This window comes from Orcinus orca, chromosome 7 (assembly GCF_937001465.1).
Source record: "Orcinus orca chromosome 7, mOrcOrc1.1, whole genome shotgun sequence".
In the NCBI taxonomy this organism is placed as follows: domain Eukaryota; kingdom Metazoa; phylum Chordata; class Mammalia; order Artiodactyla; family Delphinidae; genus Orcinus; species Orcinus orca.
In genome coordinates this window covers 118,673,051-118,689,183 of record NC_064565.1, presented here as the reverse complement: position 1 = coordinate 118,689,183, position 16,133 = coordinate 118,673,051, and positions in this window count along the sequence as shown.

The following is a 16,133-nucleotide window of genomic DNA, read 5'->3' as shown; positions in this document are numbered from 1 at the left end:
CTAATGATTCAGTATTTGTATGTACTGAGAAATGATGATCACAGCAAGTCTAGTTAACATCAATGAATTCTTTCCTAATCTGATCAAGAAAGTATATATTGTACCAATAAACAATATCACATTTAATATGTGGAAATTATTAGAAGTTTTCTGTTAAAGTCAGGAACGGGACATGAGTGCCCATGCCTGTCCATGAGTATGTTCTGGAATCTTAGCCAACACAACAAGACAAGAAAAATAAAGCAGCCTAAATAGGAAAAAGTAGAGGAGAAAATAATCACCACTCGATGACGATTTAGCTGTCTGAAGGAGATCCAAAAAATGATCTGAAAGGTGTTACAACCTATGAGACAGTTTAGTATGTTACATATGGAATATGTGAAAATCATTTGCTTTCTTACACCAGGAAATATTTTATAATAATCAAAAAATTATATTGACAACAGCAACAAAATATTTTGAAAGCAGGAATTCATTCCATTAGAAACAAATAGGTCTTATAAGAAGGAGACCACACCATTTTTATGAAAGATATTAAAGAAAAATTTAATAAGTGGAGAAACATATCACATTCTTAGATATAAAAAGTCTTTATTGTAAAGGTATAAATTCCTCCAAGTTTCTTGATCTATATGCTTAATTAAATTTCAATTAAAATGCTATAGAACTTTTTTCTTTCTTTCCTTTATTTTCCTGAGGGAAACTTATAAAATACTTCTGAATGATGCTCATTGCCCACTGGACTGAAAAATTGAAAGGAGGAGCGACAGCTTTGTTTAAAGTTAGGATAATTGGAGAATAGAAATTTGAAATCTATTAAAATATACTGTGAAACTATAATAATTAAACTGTGTGACAGTAGTGCACAGTTAGAAGGAGGCGACTCTAAAACGCCCAAGAAAGTCCAGATATGGATCATAACATGCCTGAAGTTAGTATTTGATAGACTAATAAAGAAAGGTGACTCATTCAACAAACGGTCTTAAGCCCTAAAACAACTCGAACAAATGTATGTGAACACGTACCTGATATCAAGTAAGAAAATCCTTTCTAAGATTTTCTCTAAAGGAAAGGACCCCTTATATTCGATTATATAAAAACAAACAAACTCCCTTATATCTAAAGAAATTAAAACTGGCATGCTAGGGACTTCCCTTGTGGTCCAGTGACTAAGACTCCGTGCTCCCAATTCAGGGGGCCCGGGGTTCCATCCCTGGTCAGGGAACTAGATCCTGCGTGCCGCAACTAAAAGAGCCCACATGCCGCAACTACAGCCTGGTGCAGCCAGAAAAATAAATAAATAAAACCCGGCAAGCTAATATATGTCCATTATATCTCAATTTACAAAAAAAAAAATAAATATAGCATACATTAGAAAAAACTGGCAACCTAAAAACCGAAATTATTTGCAAAATCTATGATAGACAAAGGGCACTGTGCTCAATCCATATTTGGCTCTGAAAACTGATTCAAAAGCGCACTCCAATAAAAAAGGACAACATTGACACTTGGAGGTAAGCTCTGTCATGGCCCAGGCCAGGTACCACGGCTGGAATCCCATGTGCCAGACCCCCTGACCCACGGCTGCCCTGGGAGGAACGGCCTGTTAACCCTCCTCACAGATGAGCAGACTGAGGTGCTGGCGGGAAGGCGGGTTTGAACCCAGAGCCTGCTCGCTTACGCAGGGTGTCATTCTCCCCTTCAGAGAGTGAGAGATGTAAAAAGCCCAGGGGGGTCTCGAGAACTTGGAGCAAAAGCTGTGAAATGTAGTTTTAACCTATCAAGTGGGCAGAGTGTGGAGAAGCACATTGTCCTAGAGACCCAGGCCCTTCTTTGTCTGTCTTCCTCGCATAAGGGGCGGGCTGGAAGCTGATTAGTAGCCCTCCAAGCACAAAATGATGCCCCCCACTCCGCCGTACACATTCAGGAGACGCCCTGGGACCAGCGGAGAGCAAGGCTGAGTGGCAGGTGCACCGCGGCTGGGCTCCCAGAGACGCCGAGGACAGCCGTGAAGCAGGCGGTTTCCCTCCCCGCCCTGATGCTCCCTTCGGGGTCTGTGGGGGTCTCAGGTCTGCCCGCTGTGCTGCCTTCCATCCTGGGCTCTTCTGGGCCTTCCCACCCCTCTGCTTTCTGCCTGGAACCCGCTTTCTCGTGACGGTTCTCTGAGCTGTACCGCTGGACACTGGACACATGCCGGCTGGCTCTTGTTCGTCCCCCCTGCTTGCTAATCCCCTGGCGGCTTCTGATGACCCAGAGTAAACTAGGAAGTGCCCACGGGACGCCCCCGCCAGCCACCCACAGACACCTCAGCCTGCTGCTGCCCGCCTCCCCTGAGAGCCCCACAGCACTGCTCCCACCCCGACCCCAGGGCCCTTCATCTCGTTAACACCTTCAGGCCTCAGATGCGGGGTCATCTCCTCGGAAGGCCTTCCCCCCACCCCACCCCTAGTCTCAGATGCACCCCCCCAACAAGCAGTCAGCCCCATTCAAATTCCCCTACATCTCTGTGTCTTGTTTGGGGAGCATCGGTCCTCCCCACTGGACTGTGAGACCCAGGAGGGCAGAGGCCACCTCCAGTGTGGGTACTGCTGTGTCCAAGGGCCCAGCGCCGTGCCTGACCTGTAACAGAGGCTCACGATCATTTGCTGAACAAAGCAGGAATTCCGGGATGTGTGCTGAGTCCGGTCACGTGGACACCTGGATTGCCCCTGGCATCAGAAAGACACCAGAAAGACAGCGGAGGGATTGCCATCAATGGGCACAGGCTGAGGTACTGCCTGGGGGGCAGGATGGAGCGGCGGAGGTGGGGCCCCCAGGAGCCCAGAGAACCAGGGAACTCGGGGCCAAGCGTGCAGAGCTCCTTATTGTGGGGATTAAAAAAAATACATACACATTATCCATATAGGCAATAAAAGTTTTTTTTTTTTTTTTTTTTGGCTGCTTCGGTTGCAGTGCGCGGGCTTTCTCTAGTTGTGGCGAGTGGTGGCTACTCTTCGCTGTCGTGCGCAGGGTTCTCATTGCGGTGGCTTCTCTTGTTGTGGAGCACGGGCTCTAGGAGCATGGGCTCAGTAGTTGTGGCTCGCGGGCTCTAGAGCGCAGGCTCAGTAGTTGGGGCGCACGGGCTTAGTTGCTCCGCGGTATGTGAGATCTTCCCAGACCAGGGATCGAACCCGTGTCCCCCGCATTGGCAGGCGGATTCTTAACCACTGTACCACCAGGGAAGCCCTAGGCAATAAAAGTTTAAATGTGCTCCCATCCAAGCCTGTTATAATGGAGTAACAAATCCTCTTCAGGGCAAACGGAGAAGTCTGTTTGTAAAAAAGTATTTGATTCATGAAAAGCAGGGAGGAGATGGCTGTGGGGAAGATGAACACAGAGTCATGGGCCAGAGCAAAGAAGATGGATCATTCTGTAACCAGAGAGGTTTGCCCAGGGCCCAGGGGGCCACACTGCCCTTATTTATCAACAACAATAAATAAGTGGTGGTGTTTCTGTCTCTACCAGGGCATCTGTTTATTGATGCAGTGATTAATGGGGCACTGTTGCCAGGATATAAAAGTCCTTTCCTGCGTGCACTGTGACAGCGGCCCTGCCCTGTTTCTCCAGTGTATTTATCCGGGACTTTACAGGACAGTAAAAGTGCATCTGGAGCCATTCAAGGCCGATGCTCTCCCGCCGTGAGCACCGTCCCTCCACCATCATCACCAGCGCGTGGTATCTGCAGCCACCTACTGTGTGCGCTGTGTGCAGGCACTGGGCCCGGCACAGTGGGGACAGAAAGAGGGGTGAGGGCAGAAAGGACATACCAGAGGAGAGAGAAAAGCCACCTCTGTTCTCAGGAGTCTGCCATCCCCTGGTGTAGACAAGGCATGTGCAGAGGGACCAACTGTGATCAATAGCAGACCCTCCCAGGCGAATGAAGAATATGGAGCCAAAAAATTCTACCGGTCCAGCACGGGCTCCGATTCAGTGATTCCTTCAAGAAGGAATCGCAGAGTCTCACTGCAGAGGCTGCCAGTTGTACCGTATTTCCTAGAAATGAAATCTTTTTCAGCCACACGCATGGCTGCCTGCGATAAAACCACACTTCTCGGCCTCACGTGCATCCCCGCAGGGCTCTGTGACTAAGGCCTGGCCGGTGGCTGTGAATGGGCATGTGATGTCACCTTCTGAGAGGTGTCCTCAGGGAATTGCCTCGGCCCTAAACCTTCCCTTTCCCTTTCCTGCCGGCCAGCACAGGGGCAGACTAGTCAGAGCCTGGACAGCTGTCTTAGACCATGAAGGTTGCCTGGCAACACTGGAGCAGAGAGGAAGCAGCCTGGGTCCCCAGTGACCACGTGGAGCGAAGCTCCCCAGCAGCCTGGACGATGGCTCCCGGAGCTCCGGCCTGCAAGAACAAAGCTGTGCACAGTGGAGCCAGGGCAATCCCAGCGGATCCCTGCCGCCTGCAGTAAACCCAGTTCTAATGAAAGCACCTGCTATGTGCCGGGACGCCGTGTGAAGGACTGGAGTTGTGAGAACACAGAAGATAGAGACAGTTCCTGCTCCCAAGCAGCTTTCACTCAAGCACGAGACACAGAGAACGACCAGGTAACAAACCAGCAAAGACGCATCTTTACAAAAGCTGATAGATTCAAGGAAGTAACGAAATAACTCGCAAAGTTAGAGAGAAGCAGAGACGGGAGAGCAGCTGGGGATGTCTGCCTAAAGGAGGTGGGTTCTAGAAAAATGGGATGAGGAGAACGTGGCATTGGTTACAGGGAACTGGTCAAAAGTCAGAACCGGAAGAGATGGGGGATCCACTTGTGACTGACCAGGGCATCACTGAAGGGATGGCACGGTACCCGAGCTGTGGAAGGTGAGGGGCTCTCGAGTGTGGGGACATGGTCCCAGGGTGGTCCTCTGCTGGGGCAGCCCCTGGAGTTGCAGCTGGCTTTGGTCAGGGTGTGTCCGTCTCAGGGAACGCCCAGTCACTGGCCCCGGGTCTCCACACCCAGGGTGATGCTAGCACTCTTGGCAAAAATGCAGATTCATGGGCCCTGCCTGCTGGAGATTTCTGATTTCATGAGACTGCATTAGTGTTGATGGGATCTAACAGCCCAAGGGACACAGGCTTCCAGAAGCTCAGATTTAAGGGCCTCAAGTTCATCTGGTCCAACCCCTTCCAGCAGCCTGAGACCCCTCCCACCCTCTGGCAGAGGGCCCTGGACTTCCTGCAGGACAGCCCCCTCCCAGGTAAGAGATTGTATTGTATTGAACTGGAATCTGACCCCTTTTCTAGTACTTCCTCTGGACTCCTGAAGATAAGATGAATCTCTTTTCCAAACGAGAAGATTTCAACCACGTGAGGTCACTTACCACAACCCATAATTCTCCCCTTTTCCTGGTTGAATGTCCTCAAAACCTGCAGCCGTTTCTCTTTATGAGCTTAACTGGCTGAAGCTCAGCCTTCTGGGGCAGCAGCTTAGCAAGGGCAGCCTCTTCTCCAAGCCAGCTCAGCACCACTAATCATTAGAGAAATGCAAATCAAAACCACAATGGGGTATCACCTCACGCGAGTCAGATGGCCATCATCAGAAAGTCTACAAACAGTAAATGCTGGAGAGGGTGTGGAGAAAAGGGAACCCTCTTGCACTGTTGATGAGAATGTAAACTGGTACAGCCACTGTGGAGAACAGTATGGAGGTTCCTTAAAAAACTAAACGTAGAATTACCATATGATCCAGCAATCCCACTACTGGGCATATATCAGGAAAAGACAAAAGCTCTAATTTGAAAGATACATGCACCCCAGTGTTCATAGCAGCACTGTTTATAATAGCCAAAACATGGAAGCAACCTAATGGATAAAGAAAATGTGGTGTATATACACAATGGAATATTATTCAGCCATTAAAAAGGAATGGAATAATGCCATTTGCAGCAACATGGATGGACCTGGAGATTATCATACTAAGTGAAGTAAGTCAGACAGAGAAAGACAAATTCATATACCGCTTATATGTAGAATATTTTAAAAAATGGTACAAATGAACTTGTTTACAAAATAGAAACAGACTCACAGACTTAGAAAACAAACTTACGGTTACCAAAGGGGAAAGGTTGGGGGGAGAGATATATTGGGAGTTTTGGATTGATATACACACACTACTGTATTTAAAATAGATAATCAACAAGGACCTACTGTATAGCACAGGTAACTCTGCACAATATTCTGTAATACCTAAATGGGAAAAGAATTTGAAAAAGAATAGATATGTGTATAACGGAATCACTTTGCTGTACACCTGAAATTAACACAACACTATAAATCAACTATAGTCCAATATAAAATAAAAATTAAAAAATAAATAAAGTCACACGGAGAGCTAAATAAAATGAACCAAGATAAGATGAGCTGATGATAACAGCAAGCTTTGTGCAAGGTCCCTCAGAGGTGTTCCCCAAGTACGACCCCATTTCCTACTTACAGACTGAGGATCCGAGAGGACCCTTTAAGACTATTTAGGTCAATCTCCAGTCTTAGTTTTCTAGGGCCGCCGTAACAGAAATTGATGCTCCCACAGTTCTGGAGGTTGGAAGTCCAAAATTACAGTCATGGCAGGGTTGGTTCCCTCTGGAGGCTCTGGGGATAAGCCACTGCGGGCCTCTCTCCAGCTCACAGAAGCTGCTGGCAATGCAGGGGGACCCGTCGGCTTGTAGGGCGTCGCTCCAGCTCTTCACATGGTCTCCTCCCTGTTCCTTTGTGTCCTTGCTCCTCTCTTCTCTTCTGAGGACTCTCATCATTGGATTTAGGGCCCACCTGAAACCAGGAGGATTTCATCTTGCGATCCTTACCTTAATTATATCTACAAAGGCCCTTATTCCAACTAAGGTCACATTCTGTGCTGCTGGTGGACACAGCTCTTGGAGGTGACTCTGTTCACCCCACTACTCCTCTGTACCTTACAGATGAATCCAGTGGAGTATGAAAGGAAGGGGTTTGCCAGGGTGTCCCCAGCGAGTTAGTGAGGGGAATGTACAGCAATGCTATGAGGCCACAGGACAGATGCAGTGACACCTGCATTGCTGGTGTTTCCAAGAATTTCTCAGATGACTGAAGCTTACCTTTTTCAGAGACAAACTTCTAAGAAAAATACTGTTTTGAAGACAAGCATTCTAAACCATATAAAGGTACTCCCCCACTTACTAAACAGAATTTTTTAAAAAGTCCATCACCATTTTGTCATTTTGTTGGTCATTTCGTCATTGCTGTGAGGAGGCATTAATAAGTGAGGTTGCAACGAGGTGATGCCTTCAGATCCAGCTCAGCCGGGCGGGCTGCAGCCCTACACATTCCTGAGCTTCCCCGACTGGGTGCCTGTCAGACCTTTCCCCAAGAGTTGTCAGTTCTCAGAAAGACAGCTCATTCATTCATCACCGGCTCTTGTAGGACGTTTGTCTCTTACAGACATAAGCTTCAATGAGCCGTAAAATTCATAGACACGCCATATTTTTGGGGGGGATATTAATCCTTATTTGCTTTCTGTATTTCTCATCTTCATCCTATTTCAAGCATATCACTCAGCTCTTTGTAATTTTTTTGCCCCAGGGATTTTTTTTTCCAGGCAGAAAGCCAAAGCAGCTTGAAGCCAAAGGCTCTTTCTGTCTTTTATAAAAACCTAAACCCATTTCATGAAGCCCTAATCCCGGAGGCTGAGTGGGAGGGAGAAAGAGCGAGTCCCTGAGATTTGGAAGAGGAGAGACATTGGCAGTCTCGAGGGCCCAGGATCTGAGCAGAGCCCAGGAGAAGAGTCCAGGAAGGGGCCGGGCCGGCCAGGCTGTGCCCCCGGGGAGGCTGAACCCAGGCACTGTGGGTTTTGGTGAGGATTCCTGAGCACAAAGCACAGCAGAGGAACAGCGGCTAACCCGAGCGCAGGAGAAGGACGTCGGTGAGGGGCCTCCACAGCGGACGATCACTAAAGGCGCTCCAGGCTCTTCTGGGCACCGTGGAAGGCTTATGATTCTGGAGTGACCCTGGGAGGGGAGGGGAGGGGTTGCATTTTCTGCCAGCCCCACAGGGTGGGGCTCAAAGTTGGGCTTAAGTTGACATAAGAAGATAAAGAAATGAACCTCCCGGATTTCTGGACAGCATGACATTGTAAGCTGGTGTTTTGAGGCCTCTTCTCTGCTCCAAGTCCATAGCAACCACAGATAAAACATATTTTTAAAAGTCACAGCCACACTGTAAACAAGACAAACATCCCAGAGACAGAAACAGAAGGCGTAAAGCAGTGAGTGGGGTGCGGGCTGGGTGTGCGCTGGGCTTCAGGTTCAGAATCAGCAGAGATAGTAACAGTGACTGAAAGAGCCCCACCTGGGTGGGGGGACGGTGGGAAGACAGAGGCTGGCCCACTGCTCAGAACCCCCCCACCCATAAGAGGAAGCGGAAAGAAAGTTCCAGCTGACTACTTTCTATAGAGGTGAGGACCCAAGGTCAGGAAGCAGCTTCATATAGAGAACGTGGATGGAGACCACCTGCACCTGTGATATACTCAGTGCTCAGGTGGATGAGAGCCCAGAGCCAGTGATGTGAGACCTGTGTCAGGGAGGGTGTCCCCAGAGGCTGGGCAGAAACCTGTAGAACCTCTAGGCAGACAGGATTGAGTGTGGGTGGGGTGAGGCATGGATAGGGAGAGAAGGAGGAAGGGTGGAGAGAGAAGGAGATATGTAGACAGAGGTGGAGGAGTGAGAGACAGAGAAGGAGAGAGGAAACCTCCTTCTACTCAAGATGCATCTGGAAACCCACATGCACAAATCTGTTGAAATAACTAGCACACCCCACCCCCAAGTAGCCAAGTAAAATCCACAAACTCATCCCCTATCAAATGAAAACATTAGAGCAATCTCAAGGTAGATTGTTAACATCTCGAAAAGCAACAGCCTATGAACGGCAATAAGCTATAAACAAAAAAAATGGCAGAAACAAAAAAAAGATCTGAATGGATAGAAATGGAAAAGATCTACCTAGAAATGTAGAAATGGAAACGATGGTCACCAAAATAGAAAAGAAGCCAGTAGATGGAATAAAACCCAGTTAAACGCAGTCAGAGAGATAGTAGGTGAACTGGAAGACGGATGCAAGGGATTCACCAAGAATACATCTCAGAAAAAGAGAGGTTCAGAGGTCACCCAACGTGAAAGAGCAGCTCAGAGCCATGCAGGCATGGCTGGGCAGTTCTGGCCAGAGGAGAGGAGCTCAGGGACGGGAGAGCAGGAGGAAGAGAGGAGAGGTCCTATTTGAACAGACACCAAGAATGAGCCAAGACTGAAAAGACATGCAAGTCCTCAGACTGCAGCCCCCTCTGAGAATCGAGCAGGAGAATAAAACGGACCTTCATCTATCTCTGCTGTACATTGTAGGGTACATCCAGAAAATGAACTGTTGGGACTTCCCTGGTGGTGCAGTGGTTGAGAATCTGCCTGCCAATGCAGGTGACAGGGGTTCGAGCCCTGGTCTGGGAAGATCCCACATGCCGCGGAGCAACTAAGCCCATGTGCCACAACTACTGAGCCCGTGCACCAAAACTACTGAAGCCCACTCACCTAGAGCCCATGTTCTGTAACAACAGAAGCCACCGCACTGAGAAGCCCACACACTGCAATGAAGTGTAGCCCCCGCTCGCCGCAACTAGAGAAAGCCCACACGCAGCAACGAAGACCCAACGTAGCCAAGAATAAATAAATTCATCAATTTGAAAAAATGAACTGTTCATTGTAAGACTACTATTCAATATATTTTGCCTTTGTAAACAATCATAATGACAAAGATACAGTAAAAGGTATCAAATCTCTTTCCTTGTTCAGAAAGATGTAAATACTTTAGACTTCACTAGAAAAAAGTTAGAGTTAGGAATGTAGACTGAAAATAAACGGTAGTCAGTACAAGCCTGGAAAAAAACCCTATAGCCTCCACACCACTGCAGAGAAGAAAAGAAGGATTCAAAAGACATCCTGATGCCTGGAAGAGGCAGAAAAAATCAAAGAAAGCGAAGGAAATTCACAGTACATGAAATAGCACATAAAATGGGAGAAATAATTCTATTAATTTAGTATTCACTGTAAATAAAAGGGATTAAATTCATGCATAAAGGCTGGAGACTATAGGACTAAAGCTCTCTCCCCCACATTCGGCCAAATGCCTCTTACAAAGATACACATAAAACAAATGACAGAGACAGGCCAAAAAATGAATGACAGAAGGATATAAAGCAAACACAAATGAAAGAAAACTGATGGATCAGTAATAAGACAGTTCAGTTTAAGGCAAGACCTTCGCAGGCCCTCGGACAGGATGGGCCAAGTCATGCTGAGACCCCAAGGCTTGGCTCTCAGCCAGCCTCCGCACCTGCTTTGGCAGGTGGCAGCCCGCTGCCTGTCACCCTGGCCCTGGGACCAGGACCCAGGGAGTCAGAGTGGCCTCTGCCTGCGCCGTTGCTGGACAGAGACACCCAGAACCACAGGCTGACTCTGAGCACTTCTGCCCAGAAGGGTCCGATGTCACCGCCCACATGTCACTGGCCGGAGCAGGTCACCAGGGCTCCTGAGGTCAGCAGGGGGACCCCCTAACTCACCTTGGAGAGGAGAAGCAAAGGATTGTGAACAGCAACGGCTCACCCCACAGTGACAGCCAGGGCCACCACGCGGAAAGGGAGCCCGGCCGGTCCGAAGGCTGAACGCGCACCTAAGAACCAGCATTCGTGCATCAACGTGCTCTTTCACCCCATGGGGCCTGGCACTTTGGGAGGTTTGCTCCCCTTCCTGTTCCTCCCGCTGACCTCTGAAGGTCACCCTCAGAGGAAGTCAGAGCACCCACTCTATCCCTTCTGGGGGCCCACCGGGCCCAAATCTTCCTCCCGAGGGTGTTGGCCCCATGACAGAATCACACCGGCTACGGCCACCTGGACCTGCATGACCACTGGCCTGGCCTGGCCTGAGAGCTCTGCTCGAAGGGGACATCACATAGTGGGTCGCAACAGAGGCCATCAGACCTTCATGAGGGAGTAAGACCTCAAGATACACAGCAGAAGCTGAACACAGCAGAGGCAAAACACAGACGGAGGCCGCGTATGGAGACTGCAGGCCGGGGAGAAGGGCCGTCTGCGGCGGCCAGGGCCTGACCCGGGAGTCCCCCAGCGAGTGGCAAGCGAGCGTGTCCTGGGTGACCGTCGGTCCTCTGAGGGGTCTCCCCTGACCCGGAGCCCTGTCTCTTCTCCAACCGCCTGTGTGCCTCCGGCACGGCACGGAACCTCGTTATCTTGGTAACTGGGGCTCGTCTTTGCTCCCAGACAGGAACGAGGGCAGCAAACAGCAAGCCCGGTCCCTTCAGGATCTCAGTATCACACTTAATGCATCCCCTGGGGGCTCAGGGTGGGGCTGCCTGGCGGGCAGGGACTTCAAAAGTTACTCCCCTTTTCATGGCCTCACGGCAGCAGCTCAGGGTTCCTGGAAGCCGGGTGCCGGCGCAGGAGCCCAGGGCCTGGAGGCGCCGGGCTTGACTGTTGTTCTGGCTCCTCCAGCTTTTAGCCTGTGACCTTGACCAGGATTTAATCTCCCGACTTCATTCTCTTCTTGTAACGGGAACCCCTTCCCCCGCTGCTTGAGGAGCCCTGTGTGCGCAAGCATCGTGCAGACACGGGGGGATGGAGCTAATTTGGGGATCGGGAAGCTGGGTGGCCTCAGAGCCAGCCGAGACCACCACTTCCCAGCTCCGCCGTCACACAGTCACATGATTTCTCTCTTCTGGGGCCTTCCTCCCTCTCGGCCTCCACTTCTCAGAACCCGCAGCCAGATTCTTCTCCTCCTCACACTTGGACAATGGCTACACTTAGAAGATGTACAGCACTTAAATAATCTAATATTTTTAAATACCTATTTTAAAAACATAAAGCCACGCCTTGACTGCTTTGGTGGGGAGCATGCACACGCACACAGGGGCTGCTCTTTCGTGGGGACGTGCTGCCAGGGCCACCCCACCGCCGGCCCTTCCCCCCAACCCCCGAAGCCGACAGCGCGTCCAGCTCTAGTGAAGTTAAAGCAGGTGACCCCCCCCGAACGCAGAGGGCCTGGCTCCTCCCCCCTCCTCCCTTAACTGTGACTGAACTGGCCTCCCTTCCAGGGCTCCTGCCTTCATGGGAGGTTTTGCCATTTTGTTGGTTTGTTTGTTTTTTTGCGATACGCGGGCCTCTCACTGTTGTGGCCTCTCCCGTTGCGGAGCACAGGCTCCGGACGCGCAGGCTCAGCGGCCATGGCTCACGGGCCCAGCCGCTCCGCGGCATGTGGGATCTTCCCGGACCCGGGCACAAACCCATGTCCCCTGCATCGGCAGGCAGACTCTCAACCACTGCGCCACCAGGGAAGCCCAAGGTTTTGGCATTTAATTGCTCGAAGTTCACAAATGCTTCCAGCCTTTGGCTTAAAGGCACGGTGAACCCCTTCCTGTGCCTTTGCAGCCGGGCGTCAGGAAGAGTCACAGGCCATCCTGGGAGGAGGAGGTCCCGTGGCCCTCAGGAAGGGGCCTCTCCGCCTTCATTTAACCAGCGCTTGTTTTCCTAAGTCTCTGGCCCTCCATTAATTACTCTCACTTTGTTGTTCTGTAGCCAAGGGCAGCAGTTTTGGGTCCAGGATGGGATTAACAGTGTTAATCTCTTTGGTGTTACTAGAGAATTCCAAAGGCACTGGGTATAGATGAGAGAAGTGCTTTCCTGCAGGGTCCTCCGGGAACTCCAGCCGCACGGGGCTCCAGGTCTAAGCACGGGGCCTTGGTAGAAAAGCCCACCAAAGCTTCAGGGTTGGAGGAGAAAAGTAACAGAGCTTTTGAGCTCTCCGAGTGTTAATTTTAGGCTGCAGAACGGTCAAGTGGGCCCTTTCCAAAACAATAGGAATGTTATGAAATCTCCTTGCTGTGCACGTTGACCGAAACAGCTAGCTTTGGAAATCAAGCCACGGATGATCTGTGAGTTCAGAAATTCTTACTATTAAATGTGGTAGAACGTCGAGCCTCCGGGCCCTGGCGAGTCTGCCAAGAGGCTGGCATGGTTTTTACAAGGCAGCCAGGAAGCCTCTGGGCACCAGCACTTTGCCATCTTCTATTCTCATACCACATTTCCCCCGTTTTGTCCTTAAAAGGAATTCAGCCCAGCACCCCAGGAAGAAGCTCTCGCTGGACCACTGATGAAAGCCTGCTGAAGCAGAGCACCCGGAGCGGGTGAGGAGCCTGCAAACAGCCCGTGCTGAGCCTCCAGAGGTGACAAACAGGGGACACGGAGGGGAGGGGTGCAGGCTGCAGCTCTCTGACCTTGAGGGGACCAGGGACTGCAGAGCAGGGGACAAACAGACAAGTGACAGCTTCCCCAGTGTGGTGTTGTTACCGACTCCAAGCTCTTACTGCTCGCCGCACAACAGGCCAATAAATCGTGAGATGGGTTGTTGGGACAAGGAATAGCGACTTTATCTGGAAAGCCAGCAGACCAAGAAGACGGTGGGCTAGTGTCCCAAAGAACCATCTTACCCAACTTAGAATTCAGATTCTTTTATACTAAAAGGGGAGGAGATGTGGCTGGTTGTTGCAGACCTCTTGGTGTAGGAATCCTTTGTTCTTGCAGCTGCCCAGGTAGGTCAGGTTGTGATGTACCTGTAAACCTCTCACAAGACAAATGTTATTCTCTGTTCTGCAACTTTGTATCGCTATATGAATGGAAAGTGTTATACTTGAAAGGTCAGAGCCTTGAGAACAGGCTATCCTGTATATTTCAGGCTCTAGGCAACATTCTTGGACAAAAGTTGCAGAGCCAGCAGGACTAAGCCCAGGCAACAGAGCACAAAGGTTAAAGTAAAAGAAATAGATCCAACATGGAGTCAGAGTTTTTCTTCCTTATTACAGTGTTTTAGGAAAAGAAACCCAGGGGCATGTCCTGCTCCCAGGGAACCCAGGTCACTCAACTTCCCCTGTGTAGGGATGTGCAGGTGCCCCTGGGAGCAGACCCCACAGATGCCCTCAGCAACATTAGAGCCACCAGGCAATCTCTGGAGGGCTGACACTGGCCAGGCCTAGGAGGAAGCAGGCTGCATCCCTGCCTTCCTGCCAACCTGCAGGGAGATGGGGAGGGCAGCCTGGGGCCCTGGGTCTCTGCTCCGACGCCAGCTCTGATCTCCAACCTGGAGGAATGGGGTGGAGGAGGAGGTTTGGGGGTTTCAGAGACTGATTGCAGAGCCAGCCCCATCACTCACTGGGTAGATGTCTCAACCTTGGGCAGACCCCCTCCTCTGAAATTCAGCCTCACTGTTCTCGTTCCTCCCTGGGGGCTGTGAGGGTGCCACAGTTCAAGGATGTGAAGCTCTAAACAGACACCCAGGGTGCTCATCAGCGACAGAGGGAGCTGAGATCTGCAGGTGTCCCTCTAAAGCTGTCAGCATCCATCAGCCTCCCAAGGGCAGCAAAGAGCTGGGTGGGCCCACCTGGGGGGCTTCCACCTTCTGGCTCTTGTGAATAATGCTGCTGTGAACACGTGTCCTTTGTTTTCTATCATTGACATTTTTGAAGAGTATAGGTCAGCCATGTTGTAGAATGTCCTTCAACTTGGGTTTGTTTGATGGTTTCTTTATGATTTGATGTGTGTTTAGCGTTTTTGGCAAGGAAACAACACGATTGGTCTGTCCTCAGTGCATCGCTTCAGGACACACGTGAACTCACCTTGTCCCATGGTCAATGATGGACCTCAATCACCTGGTCAGGGGGCATTTCCAGATTTCCCCACTATGAAAAGACATTTTCCCCTTAGTAGTTCATAGCCTGTGGGGGGTACATTGAAATGACGGAAATAAACTATTTCCTAATATTCTCTGATTCAGTGGTCTTAGCATCCACTGATGACTCTTGCATGAATCATTCACTACTATATTGATTGCAAAACTATGATTTCCTAATTCTTGCCATTCCTTCCACATTTATTCATTGATATTCTACTGTAGAGAGGAAATTTCCCTTCTCGTTGGTTTGCTTTCTAAAATTAATATGGAAACTTGGTCTCCCTCTCTCCCTCTCTCTCTCTCTCTCTCTCTCTCTCACTCTCTTTAAAAACGTAATGCATTATAGTGCTTTGCTGTCAGTATTCATCTTCATGCTCAAAGTGTCTCAGATTCAAGCAGTGGGAGCCCCTTCCTTCTACTCCACTTTCATCATATTTTGAGCTGTTTTTAACCTGCTGGCAGAACAAGACTTTCTAGGCTCATCTGGTTTGCTTCAGTCCTGGAATCAAACTTTTCCCCAGGGAAACCTCGTTGATTTCATTGGAGAATGGATGGCAGTTAGGGACAAAGTCTGAGTGCTAGTGTGCTTATTGCTGATGGGAGTCACTGTTTCTAGGCCTTTGCAGTGTACAGAGCCAAGACACTGATACGAAAAAGGAAACACACACACACATTTTAAAATCATGATCTCCACTGAAGAAATCAAAGAGGAAATCAAAAAACACCTAGAAACAAATGACAGTGAAAACACAATGAAGCAAAACCTATGGGATTCAGCAAAAGCAGTTCTAAGAGGGAAGTTTATAACAATACAATCCTACCTCAAGAAACATCTCAAATAAACAACCTAAATTTACACCTAAAGCAATTAGAGAAAGAACCAAAAACCCCAAAGTTAGCAGAAGGAAAGAAATCATAAAGATCAGATCAGAAATAAGTGAAAAAGAAATGAAGGAAACAACAGCAAAGATCAATAAAACTAAAAGCTGGCTCTTTGAGAAGATAAAAAAATTGATAAACCATTAGCCAGACTCATCAAGAAAAAAAGGGAGAAGACTCAAATCAATAGAATTAGAAATGAAAAAGGAGAAGTAACAACTGACACTGCAGAAATACAAAAGATCATGAGAGATTACTACAAGCAACTCCATGCCAATAAAATGGACAACCTGGAAGAAATGGACAAATTCTTAGAAAGGCACAACCTGCCAAGACTGAATCAGGAAGAAATAGAAAATATGAACAGACCAATCACAAGCACTGAAATTGAAACTGTGATTAAAAATCTTCCAACAAGCAAAAGCCCAGGACCAGATGGCTTCACAGGCATATTCTACCAAACATTT